Raw genomic sequence first — 13108 nt, forward strand, 5'->3', positions numbered from 1 at the left:
CTCTTCACCAGTGAAGGCGGTGAAGGTCCTGTGTGAGTGCCTGGAGGCGGTTGGAGGATGGATGGCGGCTAACAGATTGAGGTTGAATCCTGACAATACAGAAGTACTGTTCTGGGGGGACAGGAGGCGGGCAGGTGAGGAGGACTCCCTGGTCCTGAATGGGGTAACTGTGCCCCTAAAGGACCAGGTACGCAGCCTGGGAGTCATTCTGGACTCACAGCTGTCTATGGAGACACAGGTCAATTCTGTGTCCAGGGCACCTCCCACCAAATGTCCTCCCACCAGATGTCAAAGAAATAAAGAACTATCTGACTTTTAGTAGACATCTGAAGGCAGCCCTGTTTAGGGAAGCTTTTTAATATTTGATGAATTATTGTATTTTAATATTCTGTTGAAAGCTGCCCAGAGTGGCTGGGGAAACCCAGCCAGATGGGTGGAGCGTCAACCACACAGGCCTCTACTTCTTCACATACCTATAAATCCACCACTGGCTACCATCTTTCTCAAATGCTTTACTCTTCTAGTACTTCTGCCTTGGGTTGAGTATCTAATCATGCTTCTAGATTTGGGGTAGGGATCCTAACTTGGACTCCAACTCCTATCAGTCCCCAGCCAGTATGGCCAGTGGTCAGGGATGATGGGAGTCCAATAACCTTTGGAGACCCACTGGTTCACTGGTCTAGATGATGAATTTGGACATTCTGATATACCCTTTGCCTCTCTGGTTAAGTCACTCATGCCTAATCTCCACTGTTCTCTGACATCAAGGGCAGGAGAACTGCAACATGGTGCCAAGCTTCTGAGGCATTTGTGAACATCTGCTTAATAGCGTGGAACTATCAGAAGCAGTTTCCTGACATGCCGCATGCGTTACATGAAAAGGTCAGCTTGCTGTTAACCTTGTGGGGAAATTTGCAAAAAAAATAAATAAACAAAAATAAACCCCACACGAGCCCTCAACATTTCAAATTGAGATTTCATTTGGCAGGATGACAGCAAGCTTAACATTTCCATACTTCTGCATTTTGTTATTGTAATACACCCTTATGGAAATTCCATATTTCTTCTCTTGACTCGATGGGGCCCTCCAACATCTTTTAAAAAGCACACAGCCAATTTCACTTTAAATGTTTGAATTAAGTTTGCCCCCCCCCCAGTTATCTCACCATTTATGCCCAACCCTTTTAAAATAAAAATTTGCCAAGATGGCTTACATACCAAACCGATAAAATCATTTAAAATTATAATTCTAAAGAGGGAGAATATATAAAAAGCACAGCAGCATAACAACATATACAACAGCCATCAGGACATTTTGGAGGGGGGGGATATTTTTTTTATAAAAAATACAGTGTGAAATAAAAATGACTTAAAAACAGGCTGGGAGATGTGTGTTTGATTGGCACATCTCTTTTGAAAAGAGTTCAGTGGTTAATAACATAGGAAAGGGAGTGCTGGATTAGACCAAAGGTCCATCTTGTTCAGCATCCTATTCTCCCAGAGGCCAACAAGTTGTCCATGAGAAGCCTACAACCAAGAACTGAATTCAACAATGCTATCCAGAGGTGACTTTGGCTCCCTTGTGCCCTTGGCAAGGAGACATACCAGTGCCACCTCCGTCCCTTGTACCCTTGGCAGGGAGCTGTATTGGTGCCAACCGTCCCTTGCACCCTTGCCAGAAGAGTCTGTGTGCCTCACTTGACCTCCCAGAGCAGCAAAGAAGCAGCCCAGGGAGTACATGAATGGGCAGGTGGTCTCCTAGCCACTTTCAGCCGCAGTGAAAAGACATAATTTTTGCGCCTCCCCCGCCCCCTGCCTGTGTCCTTGGTGGGGGGGGCCAACCTGGCCAGCCCCCGAGGTACATTCCTGACATAGTCCCCACTTGTAATTCTCCGTATCTAGTATGCCCTCCCCTGAGTCTTCAACTCCCCAATCTCTTCCCCGCCATCTTCAAGAACCACCTATCCCCTCCATGACATCGTCACAGGACTCATGACAATTACCACCAATAAGGTCTTTTCTCTGATACTCACCTATCTGGGCTTTACAGTCAATGAAATTCAACGAATGTAACATTGAACCCAGTTGGGACTACCTGTGTTCAATTGCTAATTAAGAAATTTTAGTCACATGAGGAAGTGTGTGTATTGTTGTTGTATCAAATGTTAGTAGTACTCAGAGTACACCCATTAAATTAATGGACATGCCAAACTTAGATTCATTAATTTCAATGGGTCTGCTCTGAGTAATCTTTATCTATATATCAAATCAGCAAAGTCCTGGGTAAGAAAACTACAGTGACAGCTGCATTCTCCCTCTGGTCGGGTCACTTTGCTGATAGGAATTAACCTCTACTGAGAAACTGGCCTTATATTTTGCTAACTGTTTCTCAGAGAAGCTTAATGCAATGCCCATAGCCAGCCACCATCCATCCAGTAATGCCATCAAATCTGATTCTTCTAGCACCATCCAAACTCTTCTAGATTGGTTTGTCCTTCCTTTGGCAAAGATGCAAGGCCAATTAATTTTTGCCCATTCACTTACCGGCTCAGTGTGTTCTCCGATCAAATATACCATGAATACTGAAGTTCAAAGGTCATGTACTGAGATAATTGTTTCATATCCCCCCTTTCCTCAAGAAATACCATAGTAACCTGATGTCGTGTTAGGTTTGTCGATGGCAATTTTCGCTCAAATAATCGGTCACAGTGACCATAGCCCATTATTCTTTTTCGTCACTGAAGACTTGGTTGGTACATTAAAAAATCGCCACCTCTAGCAAATGGAACACTAGTCCAGAGCTTCCCAGGGATGTGTGAAGTTCGGCTCATTTGAAAGATGGGGAGCTGTATTAAGCCTCCCAGATGAAGGGGCTGAAGGGGAAGAAGAAAATCCCATTAATGAGTAATGGGATGTATCATGTAATGAGTGGGTGCATAAGCCATGAGCAAGCCAAATTGTTTAATTCACGATGTTGAAGTTTCTTGCTTTACAAAGTAAATAACAATGCAATTTCCAATGATGACTAATTGAATAAAACAAAATGAGACCAATATCTTTAGGCTCATTTCTGATTCAGACATAATTTGTAGTGATTTATGACAGCATCTACTTACCCATCTTTAACTACATCATACCCTGCCACGATAGGTCTGCATCTCTAGGAGCATACTGGCAATGGCACAATCTCTCAAGAGAGGCTCCAAATTTATTATTAAACTGGAACGTCCTGGCTGCTTAGAGAAGCATTTGTCAGGGAGCTATGGTATTATTCCCTTCCACTCAGCATCATCCAACACAGAGGTGAGATGCTTTAAATTAATTTTCGGCTGGTACCCAACTCCTCACCTGACCCTTAGCAGTTTTTAAGGTAATGACATTAGCATTGAATGAGTGAACATATGTCATCAGCCAAACAGGATTCTAACTTAAAGTGATTTTGTGTTGAGCTGTCTCTTTCTCCAGCTTCTTATTGTTCTGTCTTCTTGAAGACCACCAGAAAGGTGTGGTCCCATGGTCTCCCATGCAATGCTGAATGTGATGCCAAACTTGGCATCGGCCTTTGTGTGTCATCAAAGCTTAAACCAAGGCACTGTTTTAGGCTGCCATAGCCTTTTATGCTTGGGAGGAGATGGGTGGCTAGTCAGCAGTTGGTAAGGAGAGGGCGCGGTCCCAGAAAAGCAACAATCTCCAGCCACACCTTCGCAAACACATTCCCAGACAGGTAAAAATAACCAATTGTGATGGAAAGGGTATGGAGAGTTGGGTACCATATCTCACATGTGGTGTTCCTGTGCAAAAAATGGGGTATTTTGTGGCACCTTTAGCAGGGTCAGTTCCACAGATTGAAGTGGTTGTGTGGGCATATATGGGGTGAGGTGTTCTCCTAGGTGAACTCTGCAGGTAAAAATAGCCGCTGCCTCCATATCATCTGCAATAGAATATGGTCCTGAGGTAAGAATTGGAAACAATTGCTTTCCCTCACGGTGGATGTAATTGGTAGAACCACTCTCCCTTTCAAGCATGTCAGCGAGAGAAGAAGCAGACACAGGGAGAGGACAGCTAACAGCAGAAAACAGAGAGGAAGGGGAGAGCAGCTGTAATCTGAACTCTGACCAAAGGGACAGACAGACGTGTGAGAACTATGATAGTGGGCAAGATGTTGGAATGCAGGAAATATGCTCTGCCAAATCTCGTAGGATTTCAAAAGTGGCAGAGACCCACAAAAGATACAGGAAGAGAAAGTGGGGGCTTCCGTGCTGGGGAAGGGGGAGGAGCTCAGTCCGGGCAACTGGGGAGGACGATGAGTAGAGGAGCTCCGTCTTAGTTTGTTGTTTTAGCAATAAATCTGAAATAATTAACAGCCAGAGTCGTCTTGTGTTTGTGGGAGAGACCAAGCCGTAACAAAGCATCATATTTCCACATCAGTGCGGCACAGTTGCTAACCATGACACCAGAGGCAGAAGACTGACTAAATCCAAGGGCCAGCATGAGATGAGAGCACTCACAGAAGAGGTGGCAAATATGTCACTCCAAGGCACATGTAAAGGGGACCTCGGGATCCTGGAGCTGTCCAAAGTGCTGATCTGAAAAAAAGTGGCCCTGAACCTCTATAATGCTGAAGTTTCTAGTGTGACCTGGAATGAATTGAGCAGTATGTTTACACCACAGAGGAGAAAATTACAGGAAGAAGCAAATAAAGCTGCCATATACCTAGTCCAACTATTGGTCTATCTCATTACAATGATACTTTGGGTTAAGAACTTAATTTGTTCTGGAGGTCCGTTCTTAACCTGAAATTGTTCTTAGCCTAAGGTGCCACTTTAGCTAATGGGGCCTCCCGCTGCCGCCGCACAATTTCTGTTCTCATCCTGAAGCAAAGTTCTTAACCTGAGGTACTATTTCTGGGTTAGTGGAGTCTGTAACCTGAAGCATCTGTAACCTGAAGTGTCTGTAACCTGAGGTACCACTGTATTATATGTGGGTCTACAGGAATTCAGACAGGAATCTTTCCTAGTCCTACTAACAGATGCCAGGGATTGAACTGGCAACCCTTGGCATACAGAGTGTGCCCTCTTACTAGTGTGTTATAGCCCCTACCTCTAATTATACCATCAAATCACCATGTTGGGGGAAATGTATATTCCTATGTTCTTTTTTTTATATGCCTGTTGTCTTTGTCCATGGAGTTTTCTTGGCAGGGATACTGGAGTGGCTTGCCGGTTCCTGCTCCAGGTGGATCACGTTTGGTCAAAACTCTCCACTATGACCTGTCCATCTTGGGTGCCCTGCACGGCATAGTTCATAGCTTCTCTGAGTTACTCAAGCCCCTTCGCCAAGGCAAGGCAGTGATCCACGAAGGGGGGCAGAAATGGAGGCAGTGAGAGATTTTACCTTCTTGGGTTCCATGATCACTGCAGATGGTGACAGTAGTCACGGAATTAAAAGACGCCTGCTTCTTGGGAGGAAAGCAATGACAAACCTAGACAGCATCTTAAAAAGCAGAGACATCACCTTGCCAACAAAGGTCCGTATAGTTAAAGCCATGGTTTTCCCAGTAGTGATGTATGGAAGTGAGAGCTGGACCATCAAGAAGGCTGATCGCCGAAGAATTGATGCTTTTGAATTATGGTGCTGGAGGAGACTCTTGAGAGTCCCATGGACTGCAAGAAGATCAAACCTCTCCATTCTGAAGGAAATCAGCCCTGAGTGCTCACTGGAAGGACAGATTGTGAAGCTGAGGCTCCAATACTTTGGCCACCTCATGAGAAGAGAAGACTCCCTGGAAAAGACCCTGATGTTGAGAAAGATGGAGGGCACAAGGAGAAGCGGACGACAGAGGCCGAGATGGTTGGACAGTATTCTTGAAGCTACCAGCATGAGTTTGACCAAACTGCGGGAGGCAGTGGAAGACAGGAGTGCCTGGCGTGCTCTGGTCCATGGGGTCACGAAGAGTTGGACATGACTAAACGACTAAACAACATGTTCTTTTATTCTTTCTCCCTCTCCTCTCCTCTCCTCTCCTCTCCTCTCCTTTTCATCCTTTACCTTTTCTTTTCCGTCTTTTGCTTAACATCGCAGGTGAAGTTCTGAAGAATTGAAAAGCTTGTTCACCGTTTTGTGAGACTTTAGTTACTCCTTATAAAGCTATTATATTATTGCTACATTTGGATTCCCCCACCTCCTAAAAAATCAATATATTTCTAAAAGCAAATTAATTTCGGCAGCTGTTATTAATTTCAGCAAGTATTGAAGTCAAAGAGTGATGGAGAAATGAGTGAAATTCTGGTTAGTCATCCGGCCTTCATCATCAGGAAGTCCCCGTGTGATGTACCTATCTATATTGTTTCCCCTCCGCCCTAAAAAATGTGCAATTCCAGTGATGAAAATGCAGGAGGAGGGCAGAGAGAGGGGAGGAGAAGGAGAAGGAGGTGCTGCCAGGCTTATAAAGTCCTTCAGATCTGACAAGCATTTGCTTTCACCTTCATCTTCTTACTGATTCGCAAGCATAGCATTAGTCAGAGCTATCCAATCTCGTCGCCCCTGCGGCAATGAAGGCACCACAGAAATAAATCTAACACAATCGAGGCAGCTCTACATTTATGGGTATTCTTTTGGAACTCATTGGAATCTCCTTGGCTGACGCTGAATGCACATGGGACCTGCACAACTCAATAGGGCCACTGAGAAATAGGAAGCTTGCTTCCTTCCATCTCAATATGGGGCTGAGCATCAGGATGGGATGGGAGGCGGGGGCCGTGATTCTGGAAAGGTGTGTCCAGATTCTCCTCTTCTCCCCCAGAAGCAAACTAGGCAGGCTAAGTGTCCCTTTTCAGCAAAAACCAAACCCTTTCCCCCTTTATCCCATGCACTGCAGGGATTGGGCTAGATGAACAACTCTATGATTCTGTTTATTCAATTCCATGATTCTCTGTGTATTAGATTGTAATGGTGAGGTAGTAAGTAAGCTGACATAGTAAGCTGGTTTGGGTGCCTTTTTTCTGGCTGAGAAGAAGGTTTAAATTGCTTAAAATCTGGGGTGCCTAACAAGGGTTATGCAAGGCACACAGACCCCAATTCAATTTGGGGGCCCAATTTAGCAATCCTGATTGGGCCCCAAACTGAACTAGGGAACTTGCACTGTCCTAAGTTTTAATTAGGTTTTTTTGTCTGAATTTGGTTTGGGGTGCCAACCCCTAGCTGGGCTATCCCCTAGTTCTGAGGGAACTGGTCTTGCCTTCCCCATAATAATTTTTTTCTGGCCCCCCAAGATTTTGGTGGTGGGTGGTAAAAACAACAGAAAAAATTAAGTTACAGGTAGGTAGCCGTGTTAGTCTGCTATAGCCATAACAAAATAAAAAAAAATCCTTCCAGTAGCACCTTAGAGACCAACTAAGTTTGTTCTTGGTATGAGCTTTCGTGTGCATGCACACTTCTTCAGAAAAAATTAAAGCAGAAATAGCACAGCTGTGGGCAGAGACCAGCGCACTAGTGAAGGAGCAAACCAACCTCTCCTTGGCCATCAGAGAGTTCATTTTGTGAATGGAGAGCAGGGTGTCAATCCCTTTCCTCAGCTAATCTGAAGAGAGGAGGGGAGGCTGCCTACCTGTGTGCGACCTATGTGTGTCTGCATAGGAGTATGCCTGACTAATCAACTGCACATTATTCTGCATGTTGATTTTAATATTGACATTGTTTAAATTGTTATAAAGTTGCCTCGAGGTTGAGGTTGCAGGCAGTATAAAAATAGTTTAATAAAATAATAAATACAGTTATTAAAGGTTAAACCGCTGGGAGTTAGAAACGCTTGCTGGTCTGCTGCAAAGCATCCCGGGTTTGGCCAATAAATCCCCAAAGTGCCTTCTGTAAAGTGCATCCAAGCACAGGCGAATATATTTTCTGAATATTGTTACGCTGCTGGCCTGAGTTATTTGAAGCAAGAGAAATGAACCTCTTCTTTAAGCTTTCTGTCTTTTAGCATATTCCTGATTGCAAAGGGATTCTGGCAGATGCTTGACTCGGCAGCTGAGACAACACACAGCTGAGGAGTGGGAACCGGAAGTGTTGGTAGACAGAGATGCTGAGAGCATCCCTCAAAAGTTAAAGGGTAGCACCTGACAGCATCTGCTCCAAGTCCTGATATGGAGAAGAAATAGGAAGGGGATTGGAGCAACAGAAGAGAAGGAATGATGAAGAAATCAGGCTAGTTCAGAGATCAAGAAGAGAGATTTAGAAGGGAAGGAGGAGAGGGAGACAAATTCTTTTTTATATAATATTTTTTATTAATTTTAGCATATAAATTATAAAATGTACCACAAAACTTATCACTTATACAATCTTTTTAGACTTTTTAGAGCCAGTGTGGTGTAGTTAAGAGCGGTAGTCACGTAATCTGGGGAACCGGGTTCACGTCTCCGCTCCTCCACATGCAGCTGCTGGGTGACCTTGGGCCAGTCACACTTCTCTGAAGTCTCTCAGCCCCACTCACCTCACAGAGTGTTTGTTGTGGGGGAGGAAGGGAAAGGAGAATGTTAGCCGCTTTGAGACTCCTTAAAGGGAGTGAAAGGCGGGATATCAAATCCAAACTCTTCTTCTTCTTCTTCCATCAGCACCTCTGATGATCCACCGTTTTAACCACTTCTTATGTATTTCTTATGAATGATGGTGCTGGAGGAGACTCTTGAGAGTCCCATGGACTGCAAGAAGATCAAACCTCTCCATTCTGAAGGAAATCAGCCCTGAGTGCTCACTGGAAGGACAGATCCTGAAGCTGAGGCTCCAGTACTTTGGCCACCTCATGAGAAGAGAAGACTCCCTGGAAAAGACCCTGATGCTGGGAAAGATGGAGGGCACAAGGAGAAGGGGACGACAGAGGACGAGATGGTTGGACAGTGTTCTCGAAGCTACCAGCATGAGTTTGACCAAACTGCGGGAGGCAGTGGAAGACAGGAATGCCTGGCATGCTCTGGTTCATTGGGGTCACGAAGAGTCGGACACGACTAAACGACTAACAACAACATGTATTTCTTAACTTTATATTGCCTTTACATCTCTTAACAAATCATCCTCCCCCTTGTCCATTTTTGCAATACTTCTAATAATACTCCTCACAAAACTTCTTGCAACCCTACAAACGTCGTCTGTTCTTCACAATTACTTTTCAGAGAGGGAGACAAATTCATGGGGGAGAGGGCTATCGATGGCTGCTACCTATGGTGGCTATGGTCTGCCTCCATAGTCGGAGTCAGCAATGATTCTGAATAACAGTTTCTGGAAACCACAGGAGGGGAGAATGCTCTTGTGCTCAAATCCTGCTCACTGGTTTCCCACAGGCATCTCGACTGGCCGCTGTGAGAACAGAATGGGCAATTGACCCGAACCAGCAGTCTCTTCTTATGTCCATATATTCGCCTTAGGCAATGGAGGGAAAACAAGCGAGCTGAATTAGTGGATGGCTTTGGTGAGGACAACAAAGAGGGGAAACAGGAAGTACAATAGTATAGAATGGTCTGGGGCTCTCATCCCTAGGAAGGAAGGAGGCAAAAAGACAGACAGGAGAGGACACTGTACAAGAGGAGCAAGGAGAAAAACTGTATCAGGGAAAACAGGAGAAAACATCAGAATGTCAGAAGAGCTTGTGGGATCAGGCCAATGGCTCATGTCGCCAAGCACCCTGTTCTCACAGTGGCCAAACACATGTCTGTGGGGAGCTTTTCATGCCCCTTGAAAGACCCCTCTTCACAGATAGAAAGTTAGTCCAGCCCTAGTTTAAACTTGGAGAACACTGACTCTTTCCATCTTTGTACATACGAAAATCTTGCTGCTATGATCCAGGCACGGTCCGCAATTTAAATCTCTGTTTCTGAGCTGTTTTTTGTTTTTTGCTCCAGAGCTTTCCCCACAAAAAACCACTCTTTAATAGGAGCAAATGTCAATCCACAGAAAAGCCAAATTGACGTTGACTCTGATTCAGCTTTAAAGTGGATCTTCAAGGCACACAATACTTTGGGTTACAAACGCTTCAGGTTACAGATGTTTCAGGTTACAGATGCTTCAGGTTATAGACTCCGCTAACCCAGAAATAGTACCTTGGGTTAAGAACTTTGCTTCAGGATGAGAACAGAAATCGCGAGGCGGCAGTGCAGCAGCAGCAGGAGGCCCCATAAGCTAAAGTAGTACCTCAGGTTTAGAACAGTTTCAGGTTAAGAACGGACCACCGGAACGAATTAAGTTCTTAACCCGAGGTACCACTGTAAAATGCTCGGAGACAGCGTGTGTATGAAAAGAGCAGGGCAAAGTATAGATAAGCCCTTAGTTTCTTGATTTTACTCTGTAGCCTTTATATTATTCAACTGTTTGCAAGAATTGCTAGTCTGCCAAGTGGGGCCAGCAGGCACAAGCGACAGGGCCTTTTTAGTGGTTGCCCTGCTGATGTTGATGATAATGATAATAACATTTGAATTTGGAAGCATTGCTGCCTCCGACTGTAGATGCAGAACATAGCCATCAGGACTTATTAGTAGACACGTGTAGAAATGCCCAGAGGTTTTGAGGACTCCTGGGGTCAGAGACAATGCTGACACTGGTGCTGGTCAATGGCATCAACTGATGGTGTTATAGGAAGAGAAGAAGAAGAGTCCAGAGTTTGGTTCTCAGAGTGGCCAACCAGATGCCCATGGGAAACCCACAAGCAGGACTGTGTTCTCCTTAGTCACGATTCCCAGAAGCTGGTATTCAGAGGCGTATTGCTCCAAAGGTGGAGGTAGAACAAAGGCATGTGCTCTATGTGTCAAGTGGCTGCCAGCTCTGTACACCTCAAAGCAATCAATGTCAAAAGAAAGTAGTGAGATTCTGGTGCAGACATTTATTGCTCTCTCTCTCTCTTCCACTAAAATATTACTCCAAATGGAAATTGAACTCTTCTCTTTAATTTGAGGACTCAAACAGGAACAGATCATGCAAAACAGTTCATCATTGTCCCACGATAGCGACGCAAACCTGCATGCGCGATGGAGATAATTTTCATACATTCTATTGTTAGAGCACCTTTAGCATGACAAAGGAAGAACAAAGTTGCACAACGATTAGCATTTTAAATGGTTTATCTTGCCCTGAGATTTGACTTCAGCCTTTTGTCGGCTTTTCAGATTAGCACAGCGCGTAATGACTTTTGTGAAGATGATCCTTCTGACTTGACTGGCGCACGAAATGTAATAACGCAGCGTTCCTGGGCTTGGAAGAACAGAGTTTCCTTTCCCCCCACAAGGAAGGGCAAAACCGCTTTGCAACTCAGAGGAATACTTTCAGCTTCAATCAGGGGTGGGGAAGTCCTTCCAGCCCAAGGGTTGCATTCCCATTAACAGCAGTCTTCCAGGGGCCACTTGCCGTTGGCGGTAGGGGCCAGAATCCAAAGGTGGGGAAAACAATGGGTGCAAATCTTACCTTTGTACTGTTGGCTGCATCCCAGCAGCCACCCACAAATCAGAGGTTTTTTCATGCAAACACTCCTAGATAAAGGTAAAGGGACCCCTGACCATTAGGTCCCTCGTGACCGGCTTTGGGGTTGTGGCACTCATCTCACTTTATTGGCTGAGGGAGCCGGCGTACAGCTTCCAGGTCATGTGGCCAGCATGACTAAGCCACTTCTGGCGAACCAGAGCAGCGCACGGAAACGCTGTTTACCTTCCCGCCGGAGCGGTACCTATTTATCTACTTGTACTTTGAAGTGCTTTCGAACTGCTAGGTTGGCAGGAGCAGGGACTGAGCAACGGGAGCTCACCCCGTTGTGGGGATTCGAACTGCCGGCCTTCTGATCGGCAAGTCCTCGGCTCTGTGGTTTAACCCACAGCGCCACCCGCGTCCCATGCAAACACTCCAACTGTGTCTCTATTCAAGCAAAAAAGAAGTATTATCAGTTCAAGGATGCATTCCAGCCAGGTTACAGGACTTGGAAGGGTACCGAGGAAGGTCAAAGAACCATAGAAGTGTAGAATTGGAAGGGACCACAAGGGCCATCTAGTCCAACCCCCTGCAATGCATGAATCCTTTTGCCCAACATGGGGCTTGAACCCATGACCTTGAGATTAAAAGTCTCATGCTTTACTGACTGAGCTATTGAGGCCTGGAGAGAAGGAGTAGCTTGGTGAAAGACCTGTGAGCCTGTTGAAGGGCTGCATCCATCCCCTAGGCCTGAGGTTTTCCACCCCTGGCTTAGATGGAGGCCATTATTATTTGTGGCAATTGATGCCTGAAGGTCTAAGAGGGCTTTGAGCTAAGGCTCCAAAAGATTTATTCTGGGATCTCTTTGCTGTGCCTGCTGGAGTAGCCACACATGACTTGTGTGTGTTTATTGTTATATTTGGATGTGTTTTATTGTAAACTGTGAAATAGGCTCATTAAATAGAAATATCCTTTTGACACAAGTGGGGCTTGCTTGCAGTGAGGGGTTGGCAGAGCGAATGGCAGGAGCAGGGCGGCAATAACTCACACGGTGCCAGTGAAGTTAACGGTTTATTCAAAGAAACAAAACAGCGCAGGAGATCAGGCCTCGTGAGCACAGCAACTATTCCAGGTAGATCTTGCCCCAGTGAGGCAGTTGCGAGGACTGAAGGTTGAAAGTCAGAGACTTCCCACAGCTCTCTAAGTCTCCTCCTCCTGCAACGCCATCAGAAGCAATCTGAGGCTTCCTTGTCTCTGCTCCTCTCCCTTCATACCACTTCTGGTCCTGGGGGACCAGGGAGGAAGGGAGCTGGTCGCAGCAGGAAGGGGAGACCCCCTGGCTTCTTCAGCAGCCTGCCTTCACTTTGTCTCTTGAACTTGTCTCTCCCCCCCACTTCTTCCCTCTACTCTGTACTTCTCTCTGCCACAGTCTCTTCCTGCTCATGAAACCCTGATACGTCTTCAGCTTCCGACACCTCCTCCTCCCAGTCTGCTCCCTCTATTCCCTCTGACCACTCATCCTGAGGGCCAAATAGAGATGTCTGAGGGGGGCATGTTCTGTCTCCAGACCCAGAGCTAGTGGCAGACCTAAGTACTATGGTGCCCTGTGTGAGCCCATAGGTGGGTAAGGAGGCACTTGGCTTTAGGAAGGAAGCGGGAGGGCTTCAGG

Source organism: Podarcis liolepis (genome assembly GCF_965112155.1).
Source record: "Podarcis liolepis genome assembly, chromosome: 10".
NCBI lineage: Eukaryota > Metazoa > Chordata > Lepidosauria > Squamata > Lacertidae > Podarcis > Podarcis liolepis.